Below are 22,518 nucleotides of genomic sequence, written 5' to 3'. Positions count from 1 at the left end.
TGGCCGAATGGCCTATCTCTCAGTTATTGTGTGTTCAATGCTTTCTCGGGTCAGAGATGCTCGGCCGAAAATGCTGCCCCCTGCCCCTGAAGCTTGACTCCCTGTCCAATTTGTAAGTTCCTACAGCACAATGTGAACGCAGCCCCAGTATTAGTGTGCTGCTCTTCCCTCCCGCTCCCCCCCCCCCCCCCGACCAGGCAGGACGAGGTCACCTAGCTCAGAGGCTGGGACACTACCACTGCACCACAAGAGCTCTCCCCCAAGTCTGCAACGAATGCAATCTTTGCTTGGCTCGGGATTCCAAAACACAGCAAGTTCGCCATCCCTCTCAGTCTGTTTTGCCGGATTTGCTGAGAGCCGTGGTCCACCACTAACTGCAAGCATTTCCCCTCTCGCCCTTCCCGACCAACCGCAGGAAACAAATGCACAGTTCTGGAGAGATCTGCGGAAAGTTGCTGGCGAATTGATAGGGCTGAGAAGTGCAGGTTAAAATCTTCGAGTAAAAGAGCTGGGTTCCCGTCTGTTGCTGGAGAGACGTGGGGTAAATTCCTGTCTGTGTGTGTGTGTGTGTGCTATTCTGCAGCTATCCCACTGGAGGGAGCGAATCCTAGCTCTGGGCAACAGCCGCACTCTCATTGACCGGGAAACGTTGCAGAGAAAAATCAGAATGTGGGGTACGTCTGTCTGTCTGCAGAGAGAGAGGAGGGATACCGCTAACTGCATAACAGGTAAGGCAAGTCCTGACGAGCCAGAGGGGGGGGGGGGAAACACAACATCTTTTGTGTTCCTTTTGATCTGATTTTTGTTTTTGCACCCATGATCTTTTAGCGAATGAACAAAAAACATTCCCGCTTTGGATGTTCATCCGGTGATACTGAGAAGGTAAGCAGTGCACTCGCTTCAGCCCAAATGCAGAATTGTCCTTTGTGTGGCTGCTGGTCTGTTGTCAGATTTGCAAACCGCTGGAGTGGGGTCTATTCGAAATTCCCCCCCCCCCCCCCAGAACTTCAACGGATCAGATAGATGGGTTTCCACAGAGTCCCTGAAATAGCTTTTTCCCAATAAAAACCACCCTAGACGGGGATCATGTTTTAAACGCAAAGCCAGCTCAGATTTGGGCATGTTTTGTAAAAGGAGAATGACTTTGGCTGTTTGAGGAGGGGGGAGGGTGGTTGAGGGGGGGGGGGGTATATGGGCATTCGCAGGCTGCAATATCATCACGTGGGCAGCCCAGTGCCTGCGTGTTCAGAAGGGCAAGTTGGAGAACGGGATTTTATTTCTCTCTCTCAGCAGAGCTGTAGTTTGCTGGAATGTGGAAGGTTTAGATAACACTGTAAGAACTCTCCCTCCGATCCCCATTCGGATTCTTTCCGGCCAGCAACTGAATTTATGTAGCCCCTTCACAGGAATGTTCTCCCACCCAATCTCTCTCCAGTACCTACCAGATCTTACAGTCATAGAGATGTGCGGTACCTCTTGGTCCAACCCGTCCATGCTGACCAGATATCCCAACCCAGTCTTGTCCCATTTGCCAGCACCCGGCCCATATCCCTCCAAACCCTTCCTATTCATATACCTATCCAGATGCCTTTTAAATGTTGCAATTGTACCAGCCTCCACCACATCCTCTGGCAGCTCATTCCACACACGTGCCACCCTCTGTGTGAAAAAGTAGCCCCTTAGGTCCCTTTTATATCTTTCCCCTCTCACCCTAAACCTATGCCCTCTCGTTCTGGACGCATGACCAAATGGGAGGACAAAAAGGTGAAGAGGTCAAACAGCTGTGCCCCTCTCCAATATGTGTAGGGGGAATGAATTTGGGTTTTTTTGTGGCACAGTGATATGTCCTTGCCTCTGAGCCAGGAGACCCAGGTTCAAGCCCCACTTTGTTCCAGCGTTGTGTCATAACATCTCTGAGCCCATTGATTTTATTGCACATTTATATAGAGCCTTCCTAGGATGCTACAATAAAGCCCAGCAATACCTGGAGCGTCGGAGGCTGAGGGGTGACTTCAGAGAGGTTTATAAAATTGTGAGGGGCATGGATAGGGTGAATAGCCAAGGTCTTTTCCCTGGGGTGGAGGAGTCTAAAATTAGAGGGCATAGGTTTAGGTGAGAGGGGAAAGGTTGAAAAGGGACAACTTTTTCACACAGAGGGTGGTACGTGTGTGGAATGAGCTGCCAGAGGAAGTGGTGGAGGCTGGTACAATTACAGCATTTAAAAGGCACCTGGATGGGTATATGGATAGGAAGGGTTTGGAGGGATATGGGCCGGGTGCTGGCAGGGTGAGACTAGATTGGGTTGGGATATCTGGTCGGCATGGACGAGTTGGACCGAAGGGTCTGTTTCTGTGCTGGACCATCTCTCTAAGTTTGATTCTGGCTTCTTCAGTGGCCTCCCATTTTCATGTCCCTGCCACTGCTAGCCATGCCCTGAGCTGCTGAGGGCCCTGTAAACTCCGCAACTCTTTCCGAAATCTTTTTTGCCTCACTTTCCCTCCTTTTGAAATCTGCTCGTTTGGATCACGAATCTCTTCAAAATTAAGTCAAACTTGCGGATGATGCCTTCTTCTTCCTCACTTGTTGGCAGAGAGTTCCAAATCATTACCACATACTGCGTTCAAATAAATGTTGTCTTCCCATTACCTCCCCTCCCCTCCCCCCACCAACAACGCATCATTTGTCTAAAGCCTTAAAATCGTGGACCCCCACCTCCCTTACTCCTTGTACCATAAGCGAATGAAAGCAGATTGAACTTGGCTTTTTTGTTTAAGCTCATTATCCTCTTAGTATCCCTCCATTAGTGAGGTAGGGCAGGAGACTCTGTCAACCTCGACTTCAGTAAAGCCTTCGACAAGGTTCCAACATGGCAGACTAATTAGTAAAGTTAGGGTCACATGGGATTCAGGGTGGGCTTACCAATTGGATACCAAATTGGCTTGATTAAGGAGACAGAGGGCGGTGGTGGAGGGTCGTTTCTCAGACTGGAGACCTGTGACCAGCGGTGTTCCACAGGGATCGGTGCTGGGTCCTCTGCTGTTTGTCATTTATATAAATGATTTGGATGTCAGTATAGAAAGCATGGTCAGTATGTTTGCTGATGACACCAAGATTGGTGGATGTAGTGGATAGTGAAGAAGGTTACGTAAGATTACAAAGAGATCCTGGGCTGAGGAGTGGCAGATGGAGTTTAATTTGGATAAAAGTGAGGTATTTCATTTTAGTAAAACAAACCAGGGCAGGCCTTCTACAGTTAAGAGTAGGGCCTTGGTTAGTGCTGTAGAACAGAGAGATGTTCAGGGACATTCTTTGAAGTTTGCATCACATATACATAGTTGAAGAGTGTGGTGCTAGAAAAGCACAATCAGTCAGGCAGCGTCCGAGGAGCAGGAGAATCGACAATTTGAGGATTCCTGAAGAAGGGCTCATGCCTGAAACGTTGAATCTCCTGCTCCTTGGATGCTGCCTGACCTGCTGCGCTTTTCCAGCAACACATTTTCAGCTCTGTCCTTTGTGTGGCTTTGGTATCACTGGGGTACGAGACTGCCCTTAGGGCTTTGGGACAGCTGTGTTGATCTGCTGCAGGAAGCTTATTGTCAGTTTGTCTTGGAAAGTGTATTCCCTGGTCTGCGAGTGACTGTGGTCATGCCAGATTTCCCTTGACAGCCTATTTGGTCAACGCTGAGGCATTCTGGGTGTTTCTTGTATGGTCTGGACAGGCTTGATTTCTGTGTTCTGTGTGGCCATGCTATGGATAGGCAGACTGGCAGATCTTTGCCCACACCAGAACCACACTTTTCAACTCTGACCTCTAGCATCTGCAGTCCTCACTCTCCCCTAATCACATATAGACAGGGGGGTTAAGAAGGTGTGTAGCATGCTTGCCTTCATTGCTCAGTCCTTTTGAGTGTAGGAGTTGGGACGTCACGTTGAGGCTGTACAGGACATTGGTGAGGTCTCGTCTGGAGAACTGTGTCCATTCTGTGCCCTGTTACAGGAAGCATATTATTAAACTGGAGAGGGTTCAGAAGAGATTTACCAGGATGTTGCCGGGATTGGAGGGTTGAGTAATAAGGAGAGGCTGGATTGCTTGGGACTTTTCTCACTGGAGTGTAGGAGGCTGAACGGTGACCTTGTAGAGGGCTTAAAAATCATGAGGGGTATAGATATGGTGAATGGCAGGTGGGGGTTTGCAAGGTTAGGGGGCATTTTTTAAGGTGAGAGGAGAGAGATTTAAAACAGATATTGCGGCAATTTTTCTTACACGGAGTGTGGTTTGGGTGTGGGGACAGTTACAATGTTTAAAAGACATTTGGATCAGGACATGAATAGGAAAGGTTTGGAGGGAGATGGGCCAGGAGCAGGCAGGTGGGACTAGTTTAAGGCTGGCATGGACTGGTTGGGCCGAAGGGTCTGTATCCATGCTGTATAGTTATTTGATCATATCTTCTCTCGATCTCCCTTACTCCAAGAACAGTCCCGTCGTCTCTTTCTCCCTAACCTCGGAGCTAATATCCCCAATGCCTGGAATCATTGTGGTAAATCTCCTCTGCATGCCACCCGATCCTCCCCCAACCCCCAACTTTCTTCCTGGCAACCAAAGGCTGAAACTTTGTTACATTTATTGGAACAAATCCAAAGGAACTTTTGTTGATGAACTATGTTGTGTCTGAACTAAGGAAAACTTGCTGCTAACTTTAAAACTGTTCCACTCCAAGTCCCGAACTGACCTCTGATGTTACAGCTCTCTCTTGACCACAGCACTCAGTAAGTGTTCAGTGAAAGCTGAGGTTATAGTTATGTCTTCCTTAAGGTGATGCAAGTGTGTGATTTATCTGTATTCATTTAGATATTGAACCTGAGCTGGTAGCATTTGGATTTTTGTTCTGCATGTCTATGAAGCGGTTCAATAATTAACTTGCAGGATATCTTTCGAAACATCAGATTAGGAAGGGACTTGCCTGAAGAGTAATGGGGTTTTATTTCTATTAGAGGAGTTCATGAGCAGACAACCCATTATGCCTTCAGATAAAAGGTTAGGTGAGACAGTCACAGTTTCGAATAAAAGCCTTTTTAGTTTCAATGTCTGCAGAAATATTGGCTGAATCTGGATGTCTAAAACAGTTGCTCCTGAGGGAAGGAGCTTGTTTAGAGCTGTTAAGAAAGTTGTTGCCTCAACATGAGGAATTTAGTTTAAAAGTTCCAGATCAGAAATGTTTGGTTGAAACCCTGCAGGGGTTATTTGAAACTGAGAAAGTCTGAGCTCTGCTGTACAAAGGCTGCTGGGAAGAGGCTGTCAGATTCTCAAGACAGGGAATCGAAGCAACCATCAAATTATAAGCCTCAGAGATGTGAAGTAGACTGGAGTTTTTCTTGGCCTGAGCACTGTGAAGGAGGATTTTGGGATTCATGGGATAGTATTTTACAATCGAGTGTCTCAAAATCTTTAAATTTGTGTTGTATAGTTTTTTTTCTATTTTATCCTCATTTCTTTTCCATAAGAAACTTTGTGAAACTTGGATCTGCAGTGTCACATGTTTGTGTTTTAGTGACTGACTACCTTTGTTTAAAAGGAGAAAGTGAGGACTGCAGATGCTGGAGATCAGAGCTGAAAATGTGTTGCTGGAAAAGCGCAGCAGGTCAGGCAGCATCCAAGGAGCAGGAGATTCGACGTTTCGGGCAGGAGCCCTTCTTCAGGAATGAGGAAAGTGTTTCCTCATTCCTGAAGAAGGGCTCAAGCCCGAAATGTCGATTCTCCTGCTCCTTGGATGCTGCCTGACCTGCTGCACTTTTCCAGCAACACATTTTCTACCTTGTTAAAAACCAAACAAAACCAGTCATCAATTAAAGTTTATCCGGTAGTAATGTCAGCTGGGTTCAAATAATAATGCCTTGGGGGAAAATACAAACTTAATGGTCTTAGCAGAGAGTGACTGGCAAGCAAGGAAGAGAAATACATTAATTTATTGATAATTTTAGGAGCGACAGAATAAGTCAGACAGAAGAAGAAAAGAACACAAAATAGGGTTATGTTGACGTAGCAACTTTTGCAACTCCATAGGATTGATCATTGGCGTTTATGAAGCAATTCGATTGTGAATGCTGCAGAATTAGTGAGTGTGAGCTCTGTGATGAGATTACTTACAGAGTGGAAACAGGCCCTTCGGCCCAACAAATCCACACCGACCCGCCGAAGCGCAACCCACCCATACCCCTACATTTACCCCTTACCTAACACTACGGGCAATTTAGCATGGCCAATTCACCTGACCCGCACATCTTTGGACTGTGGGAGGAAACCGGAGCACCCGGAGGAAACCCACGCAGGACATGCCAAATTATTTCAGTTAATCAAATAATTTGGGAGTGTAGTCCCTGTTTAATATAGGCAACATGGCGATGGGTTTGTGTACATTGAGCTCCCACACCCAGCAATGAGATAGACATCTGTCTTTGGGACTGGTGATGAATATTGTGGTTTTGACGGGCTGTGCACTTTGTCTGTGTTGCAAATCAGAAGTGAATCTGATTATTTGTGATCTCAATGGCGAGAGAGAGAGTGTCCTGGATCCCAGGGAGAAATAGCCCCCTCTTCAAAATAGTGCCGTGGGGTCTTTACTTCAACCCCTTTTGGAATACTGTGTTTAGTTCTAGTCTCTCTGCTATAGGAAAGAGGTTGTGAAAAATTGAAAAGGGTTCAGGAAAGATTTGCAAGGACGTTGCCAGGGTTGGAGGATCTGAGCTACAGGGAGAAGCTGAACAGGCTGGGGCTGTTTTCCCTGGAGTGTCAGAGGCTGAGGGGGTGACCTTTTATTGAGGTTGATAAAATCATGAGGGGCATGGATAGGGTGAATAGCCAAGGTCTTTTCCCCAGAGTAGGGGAGTCCAAGGGAGGCACAGGTTCAGGGTGAGAGGGGAAAGATTTAAAAGGGACCTGAGGGGCAACGTTTTTACACAGAGGGTGGTACGTGTATGGAATGAGCTGCCAGAGGAAGTGGTGGAGGCTGGTACAGTTACAGCATGTAAAAGGCTTCTGGATAGTAACATGAATAGGAAGGGTTTGGAGGGGTATGGGCCAAGTGCTAGCAAATGGGACTACATTGGGTTAGCATATCTGGTCGGCATGGATGAGTTTGAAGGGTCTGTTTCCGTGCTGTACATCTCTATAACTCTATTTAATAGAATCCATACAGTGTGGATACAGACCATTTAGCCCAGCACGTCCACACCAACCCTCTGAAGGGCCCAGAGCCATTCCCCCGACCTTCTTACTTAACATTTTTCCTTGACTAATCCCCCTAACCTACACATCCCTGGGCACGATGGGACAATTTAGCATGGCCAATCCACCCTAACCTGCACATCCCTGGGCACTATGGGACAATTTAGCATGGCCAATCCACCCTAACCTACACATCCCTGGACACTGTGGGACAATTTAGCATGGCCAATCCACCCTAACCTGCACATCCCTGGGCACTATGGGACAATTTAGCATGGCCAATCCACCCTAACCTGCACATCCCTGGGCACTGTGGGACAATTTAGCATGGCCAATCCACCCTAACCTGCACATCCCTGGACACTGGGGGACAATTTAGCATGGCCAATCCACCCTAACCTGCACATCCCTGGGCACTATGGGACACTTTTGCATGGCCAATCCACCCTAACCTGCACATCCCTGGGCACTGTGGGACAATTTAGCATGGCCAATCCCCCCTAACCTGCACATCCCTGGGGCACTATGGGACAATTTAGCATGGCCAATCCCCCCTAACCTGCACATCCCTGGGCACTATGGGACAATTTAGCATGGCCAATCCACCCTAACCTGCACATCCCTGGATACTATGGAACAATTTCCCATGGCCAATCCACCCTAACCTGCACATCCCTGGGGCACTAAGGGACAATTCAGCATGGCTAATCCACCCTAACCTACACATCTCTGGGCACAATGGGACAATTTAGCATGGCCAATCCACCCTAACCTGCACATCCCTGGGCACTATGGGACAATTTAGCATGGCCAATCCACCCTAACCTACACATCCCTGGACACTGTGGGACAATTTAGCATGGCCAATCCACCCTAACCTGCACATCCCTGGGCACTATGGGACAATTTAGCATGGCCAATCCACCCTAACCTGCACATCCCTGGGGCACTATGGGACAATTCAGCATGGCCAATCCACCCTAACCTGCACATCCCTGGGGCATTATGGGACAATTCAGCATGGCTAATCCACCCTAACCTGCACATCCCTGGGCACTATGGGACAATTTAGCACGGCCAATCCACCCTAACCTGCACATCCCTGGGCACTATGGGACAATTTAGCATGGCCAATCCACCCTAACCTGCACATCCCTGGGCACTATGGGACAATTTAGCACGGCCAATCCACCCTAACCTGCACATCCCTGGGCACTATGGGACAATTTAGCACGGCCAATCCACCCTAACCTGCACATCCCTGGGCACTATGAGACAGTTTAGCATGGCCAATCCACCCTAACCTGCACATCCCTGGGCACTATGGGACAATTTAGCATGGCCAATCCCACCCTTACCTGCACATCCCTGGGCACTATGGGACAATTTAGCATGGCCAATCCCACCCTAACCTGCACATCCCTGGGCACTATGGGACAATTTAGCATGGCCAATCCACCCTAACCTGCACATCCCTGGGCACTATGGGACAATTTAGCATGGCCAATCCACCCTAACCTGCACATCCCTGGATACTATGGAACAATTTCCCATGGCCAATCCACCCTAACCTGCACATCCCTGGGGCACTAAGGGACAATTCAGCATGGCTAATCCACCCTAACCTACACATCTCTGGGCACAATGGGACAATTTAGCATGGCCAATCCACCCTAACCTGCACATCCCTGGGCACTATGGGACAATTTAGCATGGCCAATCCACCCTAACCTACACATCCCTGGACACTGTGGGACAATTTAGCATGGCCAATCCACCCTAACCTGCACATCCCTGGGCACTATGGGACAATTTAGCATGGCCAATCCACCCTAACCTGCACATCCCTGGGGCACTATGGGACAATTCAGCATGGCCAATCCACCCTAACCTGCACATCCCTGGGGCATTATGGGACAATTCAGCATGGCTAATCCACCCTAACCTGCACATCCCTGGGCACTATGGGACAATTTAGCACGGCCAATCCACCCTAACCTGCACATCCCTGGGCACTATGGGACAATTTAGCACGGCCAATCCACCCTAACCTGCACATCCCTGGGCACTATGGGACAATTTAGCACGGCCAATCCACCCTAACCTGCACATCCCTGGGCACTATGGGACAATTTAGCACGGCCAATCCACCCTAACCTGCACATCCCTGGGCACTATGAGACAGTTTAGCATGGCCAATCCACCCTAACCTGCACATCCCTGGGCACTATGGGACAATTTAGCATGGCCAATCCCACCCTTACCTGCACATCCCTGGGCACTATGGGACAATTTAGCATGGCCAATCCCACCCTAACCTGCACATCCCTGGGCACTATGGGACAATTTAGCATGGCCAATCCACCCTAACCTGCACATCCCTGGGCACTATGGGACAATTTAGCATGGCCAATCCACCCTAACCTGCACATCCCTGGGCACTATGGGACAATTTAGCACGGCCAATCCACCCTAACCTGCACATCCCTGGGCACTATGGGACAATTTAGCACGGCCAGTCCACCCTAACCTGCACATCCCTGGGCACAATGGGACAATTTAGCACGGCCAATCCACCCTAACCTGCACATCCCTGGACACTATGGGACAATTTAGCACGGCCAATCCCACCCTAACCTGCACATCCCTGGGCACTATGGGACAATTTAGCACGGCCAATCCACCCTAACCTGCACATCCCTGGGCACTATGGGACAATTTAGCATGGCCAATCCACCCTAACCTGCACATCCCTGGGCACTATGGGACAGTTTAGCATGGCCAATCCACCCTAACCTGCACATCCCTGGGCACTATGGGACAATTTAGCATGGCCAATCCCACCCTAACCTGCACATCCCTGGGCACTATGGGACAATTTAGCATGGCCAGTCCACCCTAACCTGCACATCTGTAGATTGTGGGAGCACCCAGGGGAAACTCGCACAGACAGTCGCCCAAGGCTGGAATCGAACCCGGGTGCCTAACCACTGAGCCACCTATTGTGCCGTAAGAATGAGAGAACAACATTGTCGCTTCTTTTGGTGTTTGAAAAAAGTTGATTATTAAATGCTTCAAATTTCCGTGGATGAATGGAAAAATTCAGTACAAAATTCAGGACAGGGGCATATAGAGGTAGAATGTAACGTGAAGGTTGGAGTTCAGAGCATGCGGAAGATGAAGGAGTGATGGCAGACCGAAGGGATGCAGAATGTGGATAAGGAGCATATGCCATAGATATGACAATCAAAGGGAGTTACTAGATGTGTCGGGGGACCCTTGAGGAGAGAGAGAGAGATCGTTGAGGATAATGGGAAATGAGCAGATATGCGCAACAAATCTCTTACTAGAATGTTTGCTTTCGTTCTGAAAAAAAGAGCCATTTGGGCTTGAACCACTGACTCCGTCTGTCTGTCTGTGTCTGTCTCTCCACAGACACTAGCAGGACCTGCTGCGGTTCTCCAGCACTTTCTGTTTTGGTGACTGTGAGGATATATGTTGATCATTAGTCATCAGGCAAATCACAATCTCAGTCCCTGTGATGTACTGGCTGTGAAACTATTGAAATGAAAAATACATTGAGAATCTGGCAGTTTGAAATGATTCTGAGCCCTTTATGAATGACGTAGCAGTAACAATATTCCTCTGTGTCACTGGAGAGTGAGCACCATCAGTGAATCAGAAATTTCAGTATTCTCCATGTTAAATTATTATTTTTTTTCAGTTGGCTTTATTTCCAAGGCTGGGGATTTGTAGCTTGTTGTGTATTTTTAAATATCAAAATGGCAAAATATGAAATATTAAATTTTAAATATTAAAATGTATCTGCTTAGTATCTCTAACTTTATTTCCACTTAATGAGATAGAACATACAATGCTACAGCGCAGTACAGGCCCTTCAGCCCTCAATGTTGTGCTAACCTGTGAACTTCATCTGATGCCCATCTAACCTACAACGTTCCATTATTACCCATATGTATGTCCAATGCCCATTTAAATGCCCTTAACATCAGTGAGTCTACTACTATTGCAGGCCGGCCGTTCCATGCCCCTACTACTCTCTTGAGTAAAGCAACTGCCTCTGATATCTGTCCTATTTCTATCCCCCCCTCAATTTAAAGCTATGTCCCCTCATGTTAGCCTACACCATCCGTGGAAAAAGGCCCTCACTGTCCACCCTACCTAACGCTCTGATTGTCTTATACATCTCCATTGAGTGACCTCCTTCTCTCTAATGAAGTTAAAAATCACACAACACCAGGTTATAGTCCAACAGGTTTAATTGGAAGCACACTAGCTTTCGGAGCGACGCTCCTTCATCAGGTGACTACCTGGTGTTGTGTGATTTTTAACTTTGTACACCCCAGTCCAACACCGGCATCTCCAAACCATAACTACTCTCTAATGAAAACAGCCTCAGTCCCCTCAGCCTTTCCTCACAAGACCTTCCTTCAATATTCCAGATGGAGGTGTAACTCATTTCGCTGAGGATATAATTTTCTCCCTTATTAGGTTCAAAATGCTCCTTTTGGCCCCTTTAGCCAACGTGTTCTCAAGTGCAACTTGCTTTCACGAGTCAGTTGGTAATAATGTGGTCTGGAACCTCAGTGAAAGACTGCAGGTCAATCTCCTTCACAGACGAGAATGAAGGATTGGGGGGAAAAAGCAGATGACAGAAAGTGATCAAATCGAGTATACACGAGAGATGAAAACAAATATTGGATTGAGAGCGAGAAATGGAGACAAAGAGAAGGGAAAAAAACGGGGGTTGAAATGTTAAATGTAAGGACAATTTAAGACATGTCAAAATGAGATTGAACAGTATCACTTCCTTGTTCCTCTCCTGACTGCAGAGGTCGATTGGCGTTGGATAGAAAATTCGTTTTAAAAAGATCCTTGCGCTGCTAATTGCTAGACCTAATTTTCTGCAGTGAGTTGAAATGACAGTCACTGTGCCATTTCAGTCACTGAGCAAGCCTGAGACAAGTGGCAGAGGGCTTTATGTTGGCGAACGCGTTCAGGAGATTCGAGAGCTATAAGCTGTCTCTCACTCTCCTAAATGTGCTGGCTGATTTGCACATCTATCGTGTTGTGTATCATGAAATGCTGTTATTTTCCCAGCCGTGTGCAGCCCATCTAGATAGGATCCAAAGAACTGACTCATATCTGTCACCATCTGTGATTTAGTCAAACCATACCCATGCTGGGACATTTTTTGTATTCATTCAACTTTGGAAAATGTCCGTCTGCAATTACAAACTCATGATGTGTGATGGAATGTGATACATCTTCTATAGAATTGCAGTCATGAATTAGTTACACAGACAAAGACACACAAAAGTGTTCGCCATTGTGAGGGGAGTTGGCGTGATGGGTTCACAAACCGTTTTCTCACTGCTAAGACCCATGTTCACATCTACCAACGATCCATGGGATGTACCATTGCTCTTTGCTGAATTGAACTTAACGCCCTGAGGGAGGGGAATTGAGAAGGTGGGGGTGAGCTGCCATCTTGAACCGCTGCAGTCCGTGTGCTGTGGTTTGACCCACAATGCCCTGAGGGAGGGGAATTCCAGGATTCTGACCCAGTGACACTGAAGGAACGGTGATATATTTCCAAGCCAGGATGGTGAGGGGCTCGGAGGGGAACTTGCAGGGGGTGGTGTTCCCATGTATCTGCTGCCCTTGTCCTTCTAGATGGAAGTGGCCGTGGGTTTGGAAGGTGCTGTCTGAGGATCTTTGGTGAATGTCTGCAGTGCATCTTGTAGATGGTACACACTGCTGTTACTGAGCGTCGGTGGGGGGAGGGAGGGGGTGTTTGTGGATGTGGGGCCAATCAAGCAGCTGCTTTGTCCTGGATGGTGTCGAGCTTCTTGAGTGTTGTTGGAGCTGCCCCCATCCAGGGGCAAGTGGGGAGTATTCCATCACACTCCTGACTTGTGCCTTGGAGATGATGGGACAGGCTTTTGGGAGTCAGGAGGGGAGTTGCTCACTGCAGGATTCCCAGCTACTGACCTGCTCCTGTACCCACTGTGCTTATGTGGTGAGTCTAGTTGAGTTTCTGATCAATCGTAATTCCCCCCAGGATGTTGAATGAGGTGATTCATTGACAGTAACACCGCTGAATGTCAAGGGGTGATAGTTAGATTCTGTCTTGTTGGAGATGGTTAGAGCCTGGCACTTGTATGGTGCTTGTCAGCCCAAGCCTGGGCATTGCCCAGATCTTGTTGCATTTGGACATGAACTGCTTCAGTACCTGAGGAGCTGCGAAAGGTGCTGAACACTGTACAATCATCAGTGAACATCCCCCACTTCTGACCTTATGATGGAGGGAAGGTCATTGATGAAGCAGCTGAAGATGGTTGGGCCCAGGACACTACCCTGAGGGACTCCTGCAGAGATGTCCTGGAGCTGAGATGACTGACCTCCAACAACCACAACCACCTTCCTGTGTGCAAGGCTGTAATGAGGTCAGGAGCTGAGTGACCCTGGTGGGACCCAAACTGGGCGTCACTGAGCAGGTTATTGCTGAGCAGGTGCTGCTTGATAGCACTGTTGGTGACACCTTCCATCACTTTCCTGATGATCGAGAGGAGACCGATGGGGACGGTAATTGGCCGGGTTGGATTTGTCCTGCTTTTTTGTACAGGACATACCTGGGTAACTTTCCACATTGTCGGGTAGATGCCAGTGTTATAACTGTACCGGAACAGCTTGGCTGGGGGAGCAGCAAGTTCTGGAGCACAAGTCTTCAGTCCCATTGCTGGAATGTTGTCAGGGCCCATAGCCTTTGCAGTATCCAGTGTCTCCAACCGTTGCTGATATCACATGGAGTGAATCGGATTGGCTGGAGGCTGGGATCTGTGATGCTGGGGATCACTGGAGGAGGCCGAGATGGATCATCCACTCAGCACTTCTGGCTGAAGATTGCTGTGAAAGCTTCAGCCTGACCTTTTGCCCTGATGTGCTGGGCTCCTCCATCATCGAGGATGGGGAGATTTGTGGGGGCTCCTCCTCCAGTGAGTTGTTTAATCGCCCACCACCATTCACCACTGGATATGGCAGCACTGCAGAGCTTAGATCTGATCCAGTGATTGTGGGATCGCTTAGCTCTGTCTATCACTTGCTGCTTCTGCTGTTTGGCGTGTAAGTAATCCTGTTTGGTGGCTTCACCAGGTTAACATCTCACCTTCAGGAATGCCTAGTGCTGCTCCTGCCATGCCCTCCTGCACTCTCCATTGAACCAGGGTTGATCCCCTGGCTTGATGGTAATGGTTGAGTGGGGGATATTGCCGGGCCATGAGGTTACAGATTGGGCTGGAGTACAGTTCTGCTGCTGCTGATGGCCCACAGAGCCTCATGGATGCCCAGTCCTGAGTTGCTAGATCTGTTTGGAGTCTGTCCCATTGAGCTCAGTGATAGTGCCATACAACACGATGGAGGGTATTCTCAATGTGAAGGTGGGACTTTGTCTCCACAAGGACTGTGTGGTGGTCACTCTTACCGATACTGTCATGGACAGATACATCTGCAGCTGGCAGATTGGTCAGGATGAGGTTGAGGATGTTTTTCCCTCTTGTTGGTTCCCCCACCACCTGCCGCAGACCCAGGGTAGCAGCTATGTCCTTTAGGACCTGACCAGCTCGGTCAGTAACACTGCTGCTGCTGAGCCCCTCTTGGTGGTGGACATTGAGATCCCCCACCCAGGGTACACTCTGTGACCTTGCCACCCTCAGTGCTTCCTCTAAGTGCTGTTCCATGTGGAGGAGTACTGATTCATCAGCCGAGGGAGGATGGTACGTGGGAATCAGCAGGAGGGTTCCTTGTCCAGGTTTAACCTGAAGCCATGAGACTTCATGGGGCCCAGAGTCAATGCTGACAACTCCCAGGGTAACTCCCTCCCGACTGTATCCCCACCTCAGCTGGGTCTGTCCTGCTGGTGGGACAGGATGTATCCAGGGATGGTGATGGTGGTGTCTGTGTGGGTTAGTCTTCAGAGAGTCGGTGTGGACTTGTTGGGCCGAAGGGCCTGTTTCCACACTGCGGGGATTCTATCTTCTATCTGTGATCGGGGAGGTGGGGGCCTGAACTGGACATGGTTCTCCAGAAATGGCCTCACCAATGTCCTGAACAACCTCAACATGACATTCCCACTCCTATACTCAGAGGACTGAGCAATGAAGGCAAGCATGCTAAACACCTTTCTATATGTGATACAAACTTCAAAGAATTATATACCTGAGGGGGCTTGACAGGGTGGATGCTGAGAGGCTGTTACCCCCTTATGGGGCAGCATCTCCCAATAAGGGAGCAGCAATTTGAAACCAAAATGCAGAGAAATCAGTTCATTAAGGGTTTTGCAAATCCTTTGAATCTCCTACTCTCTTACTTTCATCAGTGGTGGTGTAGAGTATAAGAGCAAGGGGGTGATGTTGGAGTTGTACAGAGCGTTGGTCAGGCTACCACTGGAGCGCTGTGTGCAGTTCAGGTCACCTCACTACAGGAAGGATGCGATCGCAGCAGAGGGGGGTACAGAGGAGGTTCACCAGGGTGTTGCCTGGGATGGAGTAATCGAGCTAAAAGGAGAGACTAGACAGGCTTGAATTGTTTTATCGAGTTATTCCTCTCGCAGCTCATTCCATACACACACCACCCTCTATGTGAAGAAGTTGCCCCTTACATCTCTTTTAAATCTTTCCCCTTTCATCTTAAATCTATGCCCTCTACGTAGAACAGTACAGGCCCTTCGGCCTGCGATGTTGTGCTGACCTTTTATTCTACTCTAAGATCAAACTAATCTTCATTGTCAAATAGTTCAGGACTCCCCCACCCCAGGGAAAAGACTTTGTCTATTCACCCTATCCATGCCCCTCATAATTTTATAAACCTCTATAAGGTCACCCCTCAGCCTCCGACGCTCCAGGGAAAACAGCTTCAGCCTGATCAGCCTCTCCCTAGAGCTCAAACCTTATAACTGCTTTGTAAAAAAGATTAGATTAGATTACTTAGAGTGTGGAAACAGGCCCTTCAGCCCAACAAGTCCACACCGACCCGCAACCCACCCATACCCCACATTTACCCCTTACCTAACACTACGGGCAATTTAGCATGGCCAATTCACCTGACCTGCACATCTTTGGACTGTGGGAGGAAACCGGAGCACCTGGAGGAAACCCACGCAGACACGGGGAGAACGCCTGAGTCGGGAATTGAACCTGCAGCAGTGCTAACCACTGTGCCACCGTGCTGCCCACATCTTTTCTGAACCCTTTCAAATTTCATAACATCCTTCCTATAGCAGGGAGACCAGAATTTCAAGCGAGGAGATTCCCTGGCCTTTTCGTTTTAAGTCACAACAGGGTTTGTTTCTGATTCAATTTTTTAAGAAAGTAAAATGAATGCTGGCCATTCTTTTGAGTCGAAAGTAATTGCAGCCTCTATTTTATATTTCAGCTCATTAATCAGACAGATGAATTACTGAGTGTTTGAAAGGATGGGTATGTGAATAGGAAGGGTTTCGAGGGACATGGGCCAAGTGCTGAGGAATGGGACTAGATTGGGTTGGGATATCTGGTCGGCATGGACGGGTTGGGCCGAAGGGTCTGTTTCTGTGCTGTACATCTCTGACTCTGGATAGGTCCACCTCACAAACTGGCAAGGCACACATATGTCAGGCATGAGATGGGCTTTTATGGTGCATTGGTAGTGTCCCTACCTCTGGACTAAGAGGCCCGGGTTCAAATCCCACCTGCCCCAGAGGTGCATCTGGCCATCTTTGACGAGGTTGATTAGAAACTATGACACAAACGACGGGAACAAGAGTAGGTAGCTTATATTCAGGATGGGGAGACGTACTGCCTGGGACTGTCTTCGATTTTAATCGTGGCCCTTCCCAAAGGAATTTGATCATTTGCCTGGAAGAGGGGAAACAACGTTGCAGCGGGCAGAGGTGGTTTAAGGAAGCAGACATTGATGTGCCAGAGGCTGAGTGGCCTCCATCTGTGCTGAATCGTGCTTCCTTTCGGAAACACTTCAGCCGATAAGAATTGTACAGAGTGTGGAATCGGTGCAGGATTGTTTCTTTTCTGTCTCGTGTGCCCGCTACATGGGGTTGGCAGAATGCTGGCCTTTGTGTGTCGTTGCTGTGTGTGGAGTGTGTTGCTTGTCCCGTTTAACATCAGTAAAATGTGTGATCCACTTGTTCGCCGTTGAACAATGTGCTACTTTGTCCTCTGAAACAATGGCTTTTTGAGAAGTGTCAGGGGAAGTAGGGTCTCGGGCCTAATCGTGAAAGCCGGTGCCAGAGGTTGATAGGACGAGGAGAGACGAGCAGGGCAGCAGTGGTTGGTTGGGGCATTTTGGATGGTTGGGGCAGGGTCGGAATTTTCACCTGATAGCGGGCGGTCCTCAGAAACAAAGACTGGGAAGGTGAAGATTTGCAGCCTTGAGAATTGATTTGAAGATGGCGACGGTGCACTACAACGCCATGAGGATAGAACGGGGAGGACGAAGGGATGAGAGGAAGCTCAGTTGGAGCTTAAGCACAAACACAGACCTGTCTCCTCTTTACAAATGTGGAGGGAGGGGTTGGGGGGCGGTGGGGCGGATTGTCACACAAGCGCTGACCACAGCGGTGTGGACGAGATTGGGAAAGCGAGAGCAAGACAATGAAAATAAACAGAGTTGAGAACGAGAGGAGGCCATTCGGCCCAGTCAATCCTCCTCTGCCGTTCGATGAGTTTGTGACCGATTTGATTATGGCCTTAACTTTCCCATCTGCGCCAACCTTTAACTCCCTCATCAACCAAATAAAAATCAATTAAATCAAAGGAGCTCAGTGACTCCGCCCCTTCTGGAGAAGGGAATGGGAGACTGATTAACAAGGTTAGATCCCACTGGAATACAGGGAGAACTAGCCATTTGGATACAGAACTGGCTCAAAGGTAGAAGACAGAGGGTGGTGGTGGAGGGTTGTTTTTCAGACTGGAGGCCTGTGACCAGTGGAGTGCCACAAGGATCGGTGCTGGGTCCTCTACTTTTCATCATTTATATAAATGATTTGGATGTGAACATAAGGGGTACAGTTAGTAAGTTTGCAGATGACACCAAAATTGGAGGTGTAGTGGACAGCAAAGAGGGTTACCTCAGATTACAACAGGATCTGGACCAGATGGGCCAATGGGCTGAGAAGTGGCAGATGGAGTTTAATTCAGATAAATGTGAGGTGCCGCATTTTGGGAAAGCAAATCTTCGCAGGACTTACACACTTAATGGTAAGGTCCCAGGGAGTGTGGCTGAACAAAGAGACCTTGGAGTGCAGGTTCATAGCTCCTTGAAAGTGGAGTCGCAGGTAGATAGGCTAGTGAAGAAGGTGTTTGGTATGCTTTCCTTTATTGGTCAGAGTATTGAGTACAGGAGTTGGGAGGTCATGTTGCGGCTGTTCAGGACATTGGTTAGGCCACTTTTGGAATATTGAGTGCAATTCTGGTCTCCTTCCTATCGGAAAGATATTGTGAAACCTGAAAAGATTTACAAGGATGTTGCCAGGGTTGGAGGGTTTGAGCTACAGGGAGAGGCTGAATAGGCTGGGGCTGTTTTCCCTGGAGCGTCGGAGGCTGAGGGGTGACCTTATAGAGGTTTATAAAATCATGAGGGGCATGGATAGGGTAAATAGACAAGGTCTTTTCCCTGAAGTAGGAAGGTCAAGAACTAGAGGGTATAGGTTGAGTGAGAGGGGATAAATTTAAAAGGGACCTAAGGGGCAACGTTTTCACACAGAGGGTGGTACGTGTATGGAATGAGCTGCCAGAGGAAGTGGTGGAGGCTGGTACAATTACAACATTTAAGAGGCATTTGAATGGGTATATGAATGGGAAGGGTTTGGAGGGATATGGGCCGGGTGCTGGACTAGATTGGGTTGGGATATCTGGTCAGCATGGATGGGTTGGACTGAAGGGTCTGTTTCCGTGCTGTACATCTCTATGACAAGTATGTAGAACAGTACAGCACAGGAACAGGCCCTTCGGCCCACCGTGTCTGTGCTGGGATGTCATTCTCAACTCATCCCATCTGCCTGCACACTGTCCATATCCCTGTATTCATGTGTCTGTCTCAATGCCTCTTCATCCCTGATGAAGGCCTTATGCCTGAAATGTTGACTCTCCGGCCTGGGTGCAGTCTGACTGGCTGTGCTTTTCCAGCGCCACACTTTTCGACTCCATGCCTCTTCGATGTTGCTTCCACCCTCTCCCCCTGGCAGCGTGTTCCAGATACCTACTGCCCTCTGGGTTTTAAGAAAACCTTGCCTTCTACATCAACTTTCCTCCTCTTGCCTTAAACCTATGTTCCCCTACATCTCTCCATGAGGAGACCGAACTCTATCCAGTAATGGTAGAGATTGGAGGCTCAGGAAGGAACACTCACTCAGTATGGACGTACATGGAGTAGTGTAGGTTAGATGGGCTTCAGATTGGTATGACAGGTCGGCGCAACATCGAGGGCCGAAGGGCCTGTACTGCGCTGTTTTGCTCTATGTCCTGTCCAGGGCTTGGGAGGCTGGTTCTGGCTGCTTTCCCCCATCAGTCCCGGACACATTGTGCTTACTTTCATCGACATTAAGCTGCCGAAAGAGCTGGTAAAGTTGAAAGGACAGGGATTCGTGGGCTCACAAAGTTTTTTTTCCCCCCCCTTCTGTTTGACGATGGAGGAGGTATCCGCCTTTGCTTTCCGAAGGCTCGGAATGTCATTGGGTGGACAAAGTGCCAAACGTGGAGCCCTCTGGGCAACGGAGTTTTTAGGCTGGACCTTGTGAGAGATGGCGAAAACTCCCACAACACCAGGTAACTAGTTATGTGATGAAGGAGCTGCACTCCGAAAGCTAGTGCCTCCAAACAAACCTGTTGGACTATAAACTGGTTTAGATTAGATTACTTACAGTGTGGAAACAGGCCCTTCGGCCCAACAAGTCCACACCGACCCGCCGAAACACAACCCACCCATACCCCTAACCTAACACTACGGACAACTTAGCATGGCCAATTCACCTGACCCGCACATCTTTGGACTGTGGGAGGAAACCGGAGCACCCGGAGGAAACCCACGCAGACACGGGGAGAACGTGCAAACTCCACACAGTCAGTCGCCTGAGGCGGGAATTGAACCCGGGTCTCAGGCGCTGTGAGGCAGCAGTGCTAACCACTGTGCCACCGTGCCGCCCACCTTGTTGTGAGTTTTAACTTTGTCCACCCCAGTCCAACACCGGCTCCTCCACATCTAATGAGAAATGTCACAGAGCTGCAAGATGGAAGTGGGGAAGACACTGGTGCTGGAACATGGATGTGCGAGGGGCTATTCACTCCGGTCAGCCATCGCTTCGAAGCCATGGTGACACGCTGGAACTCTCTTGAATTGAAGCTGACCTAACGATGACCTTGAAAGCACTGTCATGTCCATCCCAGCCGTAACTATACACAAGGACTCTGCCCCCACGGCTCTCTGTGGTACAGAATTCCAGACTCACTGAGAGGAGCAATTCCTCCTCCTCCTCACTCTGCAATTGGTGCCCCTTTTTATTCTGGTCCTAGACTCCCCCAGGAGGGGAAACCTCCTCTCAGCATTTACCCTGTCGAGCCCCTGAGGAATCCAACATGTTACACTGAGATCAGCTCTCATCCTTCTCAACTCCAGGGAGTAGATTCCCAGCCTGTTTCACCTTTTCTCCACAGCAGGGATCATCCGAGTGAATGTTCTCTGAACTGCCTCCAATGAAATGATATCCTCCCTTCAATAAGGGACCAGAGCTGCTCCAGATGTGGTCTCCCCAGCACCTTGTACAGTTACAGTGAGACTTCCCTACTCTTATACTCCAACCCCCTTGGAATAAGGGCCAACATTCCCTGACCCTTCCTGATTCCCTGCTGCCCCTGTGTGCTAGCTTTCTGTGTTTCAGGCACCAGTCCCCCCCCACAAGTTCCCTTTGTGTTGTAGCAGTTAGTTTTAAGGGCTGATCTATTTTTAAATCTAGTCAAGTTTTAACTGAATTGTAATATTCAATTGTAGTTTCTTTCTGTCTTGGTTGGTGGTAACATTTAAATTCAGTGCCAAGGTTGAATTGGATTCCTAGTCAACAGAGCTTGACTTGTATCTTTGGAAATTCAGTCAGTGGAAATACAGGAGCAAATATGAGGTTGGATCTTATGGGATTCGGGGTAATCTATTGGCCTGGATAGATGACTGGCTGATAGACAGAGAGTCGGGGTAGAACATAGAACATAGAAACATAGAAAAATACAGCGCAGTACAGGCCCTTCGGCCCTCGATGTTGCGCCGATCCAAGCCCACCTAACCTACACTAGCCCAATAACCTCCATATGCTTATCCAATGCCCGTTTAAATGACCATAAAGAGGGAGAGTCCACCACTGCTACTGGCAGGGCATTCCATGAACTCACGACCCGCTGAGTAAAGAATCTACCCCTAACATCTGTCCTATACCTACCACCCCTTAATTTAAAGCTGTGCCCCCTCGTAATATCTGACTCCATACGCGGAAAAAGGTTCTCACGGTCAACCCTATCTAAACCCCTAATCATCTTGTACACCTCTATCAAATCTCCCCTAAACCTTCTTTTCTCCAATGAGAACAGCCCCAAGTGCCTCAGCCTTTCCTCATACGATCTTCCTACCATGCCAGGCAACATCCTGGTAAACCTCCTCTGCACCCGTTCCAGTGCCTCCACATCCTTCCTATAGTATGGCGACCAAAACTGCACACAATACTCCAGATGTGGCCACACCAGAGTCTTATACAACTGCAACATGACCTCAGGACTCCGGAACTCAATTCCTCTTCCAATAAAAGCCAGGGTAAATAGGTTTTGTTCTCTGGACGGCAAGATGTAACTAGTGGAGTGCCACAGGGTTCAGTGCTCGGGTCCCAGCTATTTCCAATCCACATTAACGACTCGGATACAGGGATAGAAGGAGAGTGGACCAAAATGTGGCAGATGGAGTTTAATGCTGATAAGTGTGAGGTACTGCATTTTGGTCGGAAAAATGGGAAGGTGACTTATTATCGAAATGGGGAGAGAGTTTGGGGCGCTCCGGTGCAGAGGGGAGTTGGGTGTACCTGTTCATGAGGCACAGAAAACTAGCACACAGGTACAGCAGGTAATAAAGAAAGCCAATGGAACATTGGCTTTTACAGCTAAAGGAATAAAATATGACGGTAAGGAAGCACTGTTGCAATTATACAAGGCATTGCTGTGACTGCACCTGGAGTATTGTGCACAGTTTTT

The 22,518-nt window shown here is 48.6% G+C and overlaps 1 protein-coding gene across 1 annotated transcript in view; it reads left to right on the top strand.

Moving 5' to 3' along the window:
* Positions 1-655: 655 nt before the first annotated feature.
* LOC132805729 (beta-1,4 N-acetylgalactosaminyltransferase 1-like) overlaps positions 656-22,518 on the top strand; it is a 116,545-nt gene continuing 94,682 nt past the window's right edge. The window contains exons 1-2 of the mRNA XM_060820950.1: positions 656-728; positions 829-882. The gene's annotated coding sequence lies outside the window, so the exon portion shown is untranslated. The remainder of the gene's footprint in view (positions 729-828; positions 883-22,518) is intronic.

Source organism: Hemiscyllium ocellatum, chromosome X (genome assembly GCF_020745735.1).
Source record: "Hemiscyllium ocellatum isolate sHemOce1 chromosome X, sHemOce1.pat.X.cur, whole genome shotgun sequence".
Taxonomy (NCBI): Eukaryota; Metazoa; Chordata; class Chondrichthyes; order Orectolobiformes; family Hemiscylliidae; genus Hemiscyllium; species Hemiscyllium ocellatum.
This window is presented reverse-complemented; position numbering and strand designations above follow the sequence as displayed.